The sequence below is a fragment of the Suricata suricatta genome, chromosome 17, assembly GCF_006229205.1.
Source record: "Suricata suricatta isolate VVHF042 chromosome 17, meerkat_22Aug2017_6uvM2_HiC, whole genome shotgun sequence".
NCBI lineage: Eukaryota > Metazoa > Chordata > Mammalia > Carnivora > Herpestidae > Suricata > Suricata suricatta.
Genome location: NC_043716.1, coordinates 8,174,062 through 8,181,881, shown reverse-complemented (window position 1 = coordinate 8,181,881; position 7,820 = coordinate 8,174,062). Strand labels below are relative to the sequence as shown.

The 7,820-nt window shown below is 56.2% G+C and overlaps 1 protein-coding gene across 3 annotated transcripts in view; it reads left to right on the top strand.

Moving 5' to 3' along the window:
• Nucleotides 1-3,438: 3,438 nt before the first annotated feature.
• The window catches only part of PMP22 (peripheral myelin protein 22), a 124,153-nt gene continuing 119,771 nt past the window's right edge, over nucleotides 3,439-7,820 (top strand). For 2 of the 3 annotated variants that reach the window (XM_029928977.1, XM_029928975.1), the window contains exon 1: nucleotides 6,176-6,339. The gene's annotated coding sequence lies outside the window, so the exon portion shown is untranslated. Of the gene's footprint in view, nucleotides 3,587-6,175; nucleotides 6,340-7,820 lie in introns of those variants that run through there. The other variant, XM_029928976.1, reaches the window with a different exon arrangement.

The following is a 7,820-nucleotide window of genomic DNA, read 5'->3' as shown; positions in this document are numbered from 1 at the left end:
GGGCGTCCACATAATGGAAACATCACAGGTTTGGAAGGCAGAGGAACTCCATACCCACCGGTGGCCAGAGGACACACTGTAAATTCCCCAAGCCCCAACTTCTTCATACCGACGATGGTCACAGTCGCTCCCTGTTGAACAAGATGCTACATGTAATAGCAGGTCAGTGGCTCTCAATGCAGGAAAAAGAAGAGTGGGCTGTGTTCCACTTCTGGAGGCTGCTGGGATCCGACTCCCCATGGGCGATACTCATGGTCTTAAAACATCAAACTGCCAAGTCTGCAAGACCCACCTGGTGCGGGGCTGGCCGGGTGTGTGACACGGAAGCCTGGGAGCAGAACAAGACTGGACCTTAAAAGGGGAACTCACAGGACTAGTGGAGGCAGTAGGGGCTTTAGGATATTTTTAAAATAATTTTTTAATGTTATTTATTTTTGAGAGAGGGAGAGGGGGAGAGAGAGAGAGAAGCAGGCTCCAGGCTCTGGGCCATTAGCACAGAGCCTGGTGTGGGGTTCGAACTCACAAACCATGAGATCATGACCTGAGCCGAAGCCAGACGTGCAACAAAGTGAATCCCCCTCATTTGCCCCCTTTCTTGTCTTTTTGATGGAAAAAAGAAAGGTGGATGTAACGATAGGTATACTGTATCAGGATCTGTGGTGAAAAAAGGAAATTCAATTATACGCCGCGTACAGAAGCACCACGAGGAAGGTACGTGGTGTTGTGAGTGCCCGAACGTAGTCAGGAAGCGAGACAGAACCGGATCTGGAGTGTGGGCTCTGCGGCCCGAATGCCTGCTCGAATCCGGCCTTTGTCGTTTCCTCGAAGGGTGTCTTGAGAAAGCCCTTCAGCGTCTTGCTGTGCTTCAGTGTCCCCTCCTATGAAACAACGGTGATGGGGGGCCTATTTCATAAGGTTGTTGTAAAGATCGATAGTCCCATGAAATGTTGAGAACACATAGTGAACGCCAAGTAAATGTGAGCTATTATCCTTATTATTACTTTTGTCAGTGACTTACAGATATGACTTGCTGTCCCCAAGCTGATGTGGCACAGGGCAGCCGAAAAGCCCGTCTGCTGTGAACTGACTGTCTGCTCAGGGAGTTTACCTAACTCTCCTGGACTCCATATATATACATACATATTTTTTTGAGAGACAGAGAGAGACAGAGCATGAGCAGGGAAGGGGCAGAGAGAGACGGAGACACAGAACGGGAAACAGGCTCCAGGCTCTGAGCTGTCAGCACAGAGCCCGATGTGGGGCTCAAACTCATAAACCACGAGATCATGACCTGAACCAAAGTTGGATGCTTAATCAACTGAGCCACTCAGGTGCCCTTGGACCCTATTTACAAAATGGGCAGAGAGAATAATAATACTAATATAATAATAAATATGACTTGGTGAATGTGCTCTTCATTATTATGGCAAAAATGACCCCTGGGGGGTAGTCTCCCTGTCTCTGAGGACACACAGATCAAAACAGATAGACTGGGGGGCACCTGGGTGGCTCAGTTGGTTAAGCATCTGACTTTGGCTCACGTCATAATGTCACAGCTTGTGGGTTTGAGCCCCGTGCCAGGCTCTGTGTTGACAGCTTGGAGCCTGGAGCCTGCTTCGGATTCTGTGTCTCCCCTCTCTGTACCTCCCTGGCTCACACTCTATCTTTCCCTCTCAAAAAATAAATAAACACTAAAAAAACTTTAAAAAGACAGACTGGGGTTCCTTTGGGCCAAGGGGGATCACCAGAGGGGGGAAGAGCAGCCCAGGAGGAGGCAGAGAGCCTGGCCCAGGTGGGTAGAGACAAGCGTGCAGGCGCCTGGCGGATGGGCCGCTGGAACTCAGCGGGGACCAGCTCTGGTGACTCAAAGCCTCGATGAGGTCATCGAACAGGTCTCAGCCAAAGCCAGCTGGTTTTCAGGGCTTGGGTGCGTGGGAGATGGGGGGATCGAAGGACACGCAGGGCCCAGAGAGCAGGTCCTAGAACAAGGCGCTCTTGGGAGGACAGAGGGCTGATCAGATTGGCGCTATCCAACCAGAAGAAAACTCCCTGCTTGCTGCCTGCACCCTGCTGCACCCCTTCATCCTCTGAACTCTTAGCCCTTGGAGCAGAAATGCTCTCAGCTGTTACCAGGCTTAGTCTGGACTGAGGCGCAGCCGTAGCCTTAAAGTAGGGGACCTCGAGGAAGGGGGTTGTCCGGGGAAGCAGACAACCTTGCTCACTGGGTGCCCCCTCACCCTCTAGGTCAGGGGAGGATTGAGGGAGCTCCCCCCTCTCTCTCACTTCTGTCTCCCTCACACACAACACCCCCGCCCCCCACCCCCCCAAATATACACATACGCCGCTCCGTGACCTAGCAAGGCTCTGAAGTATAACTTGTCTGACATGACAGCCCTCACTGGGCCTTGCTTCCATTTGGCGCACCGTGATGGAAGGCAGCGCAGAGACCATCTGACGCCTTCTGACAGTCTGTCACCCCCACCCGAGCCCCAGCCCAGACCACGGAGGCAGCTGCTCCTGCACACAGGCCCAGGCCAGGCTGTGTGCAAAGCTCTCCGTAAACTTAATGAGCAGTCAAGTGCTACTGAGACTGGAGGACAGACCTGGGTTCGCTACACTGTTTCACGGAGCCTGGGACCATCCTGGCTGAGAGCAGAATGGGGGTGGGTGGGCCTTTGGGACCCCCTTCCGACTTTGGAGCCCAGCATAACATAATGTGTTTGTGGCCGAAAGAGAGACTTCCTCAGACTCCACAGGGCACTATAGATTGGCACCCCCGTCATAAAAGGTGTGGAAATTGCCAGAATTCCAGGAGGCTCCTTCAATAAAACTAAGTGCCCTTGTCTTGGGGCATCCATCCAGGAGAATGTGCTAGAGATGGAGGACCTTTCTGATAGCTTGATGGAGCACAGAGTGCAAAGAGCCCCAAGAAGATGCCGCCCTCATTGGCCGGACTCTTCGCAACTTTGCAATTTGGTCTCCCAGCCATAAGCTTCCAGTGTCTTCACTAGAGTCTTGTTTACTTGAATTGAATGATCTCACGAAGCTCAACATTAACTGTGCAACGTTCGAGCTCCTTCAAATGATGATATTGATTCAAAAATGAAACTTGTCTGCAATTAACATGTATAACATCATACTCGGTAGATTTCGTCCTGGGAGGAGATTCCCCGGAGGCGCTTTGCTGTCCCCGGGGCAGGCACCTCGGGAAGAGGCTGGCCTTCCTGGGTTTCAGGCGTATCCCAGGTCCCCTCGCCCTGTGGATCCCAGAGTCTCCAGGTTCTGCAGGGCCTCCGGGGGTCACTGTGCTCCACAAAGCTGGGCGCTGTCTCTTTAAGCAGAAGAGGCTGAGAAGCTCTCAGGCCACCATGACATATCCCAGCATTGGGCCAGCCCCTGAATAAACTGGAAAGACGCCTGGTCTGGCTTCAGTTACACGGAGCACCACCAGAGAACATCTCCGGGAGCCTGGCTGGGAGCTGTGGGGCTCAGAATCTGCTGGCTGTGGGGAGGGCCCGGCCTTGGCATCTCCTGTGTTCGAAGCAAAGGAATCTGCGAAGAGAAAGGGGGTTACACCATTGGGCTGGTGAGTTTCCTTGGCTAACTGTCCCTCTACATAGTTCAGGCTTCTGCTTCTCGGAAAAGTGCCCAGTCCCCCACCGCCCTCAAACCACAAATGGAAAAGGTTACAGGGGAGAGAGGGCTTTGTGTTGCGATGGTGGAGGGTCCGAGGATGTTTCAAATCCTTGATTAAGAGTTAGGTGTGTATACTCTGGCTGGGGAGGTGAGCAGCACTATCTGAGAACATCTAGAAACCCCAGCACATCCAGACTTGAAGGGAGAAGGGACCGACCGGATGCTATTGCCCTGATGAGAAACGGTTCTGCATGCACAGCCGGCAGGAGACCGTGGGTTGGGAAAGAGGTTAGGGAGAAGCTTCTACCTGTAGTCCAGCCGTGGTCTGGCCCCTGGGTGTGGCCAAGCCTGGGACACTGCCCTGGCCATGTTTGGTCTTCCACCCTGGGAGCGGAGCGAGCTGTAGGAGACAGGCGAGAGAGGCAGTAAAGGAGGAGCAAAAAAGGTTCAAGTTCACGGTTCCGAAGCTCACAGCGTGGTGGCACCTGCGTATGGCCTAGAATCTTGGGGAGAGGAAGCAGCCAGCTGTCCCTTATGACGTGTGTGCACTTCTAGGTCCATACACTTCAGTAAAAAGGTTACTTGGGAAAAGAAAAAAAAAAAAGAAAGGAAGAGAAAGAAAATCCCGAGTTAAGTACCCTAATATTTGCAAAGTGCTTAGAACAGTATGGGGTACATAGTGTCCACATCAATGGTGGTGAAATGAATAGAAGTCTGAACGGCATAAAGAGAGGCCATGATTCCTGGGGCACACCTGACCTACAACGTGACCCGGGAGGAGAGAACACACGGTCATTCTCGGGGCTGGTTATGCTATTTGCATAAGCTATTTTAGCTCACGGGGGTCAGCCTTGCCTTGAAAGCTTGATGGGAGGGCAAAATGTGATACAATGGTAACCATGGTGACACTTTACTGGGTCCTGGTCCTATTATGTTCTGGACACTATGCTAACTGCCTCACACACTTTGCCCCCTCTACGCGCCACCATACCCCTTTAAAATAGGCATTACCAGTCCTGCTTGTAGATGTGAAAATGGAACCTCATGGAACTTTAGTTACTTGCCCAAATTCACGACCCTGAGTAGTCAGGTTTGTCTGAGCCCAGAGCCAGCATGCCCCAGACCACCTCTCCCTGACCATGTGTGCACCTGTCACATAGCGCGCATTGAGTAAAACTTTGTCATCTTCTTTGTACTCGGATAAGAGTTTTTAAAAGGCCATTGTTTGAAGAATATTTCAGATAATGTATTTTTACTTAAAGACAAGAATATACAATCAGCTACCATAAGCAGATACTTTTTAAATTTTATTTTTTAGAAAGAGAGAGAGAGAGAAGCAGACAGACAGCACGAGCAGGGGAGGGGCAGAGAGAGAATCCAATGAAGGCTCTGGGCTGTCAGTGCACAGCCCCAGGAAGGGTCAACTCAGGAGCCCAGAGATCATGACCTCAACCCAAGTCAAGAGTCGGATGCTTAACCGACTTAGTCAGCCAGGCGCCCCTAAACCGCTGGTGTCAAACAGTAAAATAGGATGGAGTTTTCGGAATCAGAATGATGAGGCTTTATGATAGGAGGCCAGCAGTGGGGGTGTGTGTGAATGCAAAGACATTTAACATCCACATGGAGGCTCCCCAATTACGCATCAAAACTCCCATCCGATAGCCTTATTTGCGTCCACCTGTGCCACGCCCAGAAGGGCTAGCCTCTCTCTCCCCGCCGTGACGCTGGGCGGACCACTTTCAGGCGACTATGAATCAGCGGATTTCCCTGGCTGTTCTTCCCCCACCTCCGATGGCCAACTCCCCACCCGACGGCCTGGGGACGCCGGCGGAGGCTGGGAGCCCGGCCAGGCGAACTTCGCCTGGAGCATACCCGGTTGTGGTCCGGTTTTGCCCGCGCTAGCAGGAGCCAGACCCCCTTCCCCCGGGCGCGCTGCTCCGCAGTCGGCGGGACTCTCCTCCCTCCTCCTGCTAATTGCCACCCACGCCCGGCTCGCAAAGTGGGTCCCTGGAGTCCTAGGAATCCCGGCACACGGCCTGGGAGCCGACACAGAGCGCGGGCGGGCGCGGTGCAGGTGTGCCCAGCTCAAAAGCCAGGGCAGGCCAGGCGCTCCAGGCCCCGGGAGGAGAGGAATCTTCTGCCCCTAAGTGCCGGCTCCCTCCTCCCCCGGAGGAGAGGAATCAGCCTCGGTCCCCGCGTGGGCGCAGTCCACGTGTGTGCGCCCCGGCGGGGGCGACCTCGGGAGGCCTTTTCCCCCCGTGGCCGAGGGGGCGGAAGGACCAGTTTATTGGCCGACACTTGGTCTCCAGGACCTCGAGGAGCCAGAGGAAACGGAGGTGAGAAAGCTCTGCCGCCGGTTACTAGCAAGTAAAAGTCGCAACGGTTTTGCAAAGCTCGATCTTCTCCGGAGGCGGATTTAAGGCGGAGTAACTGTCTCCCGCCCTCCCTCCCTCCTGCCCTCTCTCCTCCCCGAGTCCCGCCCCCCCCTGCACACGCTGACCCAGGGACACACCCTACTGCAGCGACGCAGACAGGGCGTTGTTCCCGTTAAAGGGGAACGCCGGGAGCCTCCCTCAGGCCCCTCGCTCCTCGCGCGCAGCCCCGCAGCGCAGCTGTCTTCGGAGACGCCAGCCGCCGACCCCACCGCGCCGAGTTTGTGCCGGAGGCCACTCAGAGGGTCGGGGACAACTATCGTTTTGGGCTGTAAGTGCTTTGGTAGGAAAAGTGCGGGAGATGGAGGAGAAACGTGGGCATCTTCCGTCGATGGTGCCAGAAAGCGCGGAGCGGGCGCGGGCTTGGGGCTGGCCAGACCCGCGAGCTGTCTTTTCGGGCTTGGACAGGGGGCCCACGGTCTGGCTCGTCTGGTTCTTGCGTGGCTTGTAGGGATACAGAATGGCCTTGCCTTATGGTCCGTAAATCGTTAAGGGGCGCGGGGTGGTGGTGTCGGGATGTGCGGCAGGGGCTGCGTACTTTGGGTCTCGCTGGAGAGGCGCCTACTTGGGGGACTCATTGGCAAAGCAGTCCTTGCGGTGGACACCAGAGCTGGGGCTACTGGACCCCCGTGGGCCCCCCCGATTTCTAGCCATATACCCGATTATCCTTCTCTTGTCCCTCCTGGCTCTAGGAGCCATTGGATTTAATGTAAACCTTCTGGGAGACATCTGAAAGCTCCTTTCTTCCCGTACATTCCAGGGGTTCCTTGGACTGTGTTGCTTAAAACAGCGGAGGGGCCTGGTATTGGGTACTTTTAAAACGGAGTTACTGAAACGAGGTGTTTCTGGCTCAAAGCCCTGTGCTGAGACCGTACCCCCAAATGCACCTGGGTTTTCACAGCCGAAGTACCCTCTCACGGGTCACTCCAGTCTCCAGTTCCCCAAGGGCTGTAAAACGAGGGGCTAGGACCACACAGCTGCGGGGCGGGGGGCGGGAGGGGGGCTGTCCTGCAGGCCCTGGAGGATTGCGGTTCTCCTGGGACTCAGCCCTCCACCCTCCGCCTCTCCTTCCCACCGGACATCTGCCCCCTTCCTTGCAAGGCTCCTGGGCGCGCGCCGAGGCCGCACCGGGTCGCGCCTCGCCTCTGCATGCCGGGGGCGCAGCCCGGACCGGGGCAAACGGGCGAGGGGCCAGCCCGGGAGCGCGGCCCCGGCCACTCTCTGGGCCATTCCTTCCTGCCCACACTCCCCCGGCTCTGCGCCTCCTCTCCGGTGTGGATGCCAGGCCGATTAGGGGCCAGGACGGCTCCCCGGCGCTGGCAGCACGCGGTGGAAACTTGGGACACTAGCGGAATGCGGAGCGCACTGGGTCTGGGAAAATCAGCCCCCAGGGGTGCGCTTTCCCTCGCAGCATGCCGCAGGTGACCCGGGCCTCCGGCAGAAATCTGGGCCTCCAGCCCCTGACCCCCAACCTCTACTCCTCCTTCCCCACGTGGGGCTGCGCTCCGGAGGCAACCCCGAGTGGGTGGGTGTGTGCTGTGGCCTCCGCTGGTCATTCTGGAAAAACCTCTCCTTCCGGGGTGACTTAGACGTGCGTACCCCGTGTTTTGCTCCCAAAGCAGGAGCTGGTGTGTGGCCCCGGGCAGGGATTGCTGCGGTCGACTGCTGCCCTCTCTCGGCAGGCCGCGGGGAAGGGCGCCCGCCCCGGGCCGGGCGCGCCGCCAGGCCCCCGCATTCCGCCGGCGCGGGGAC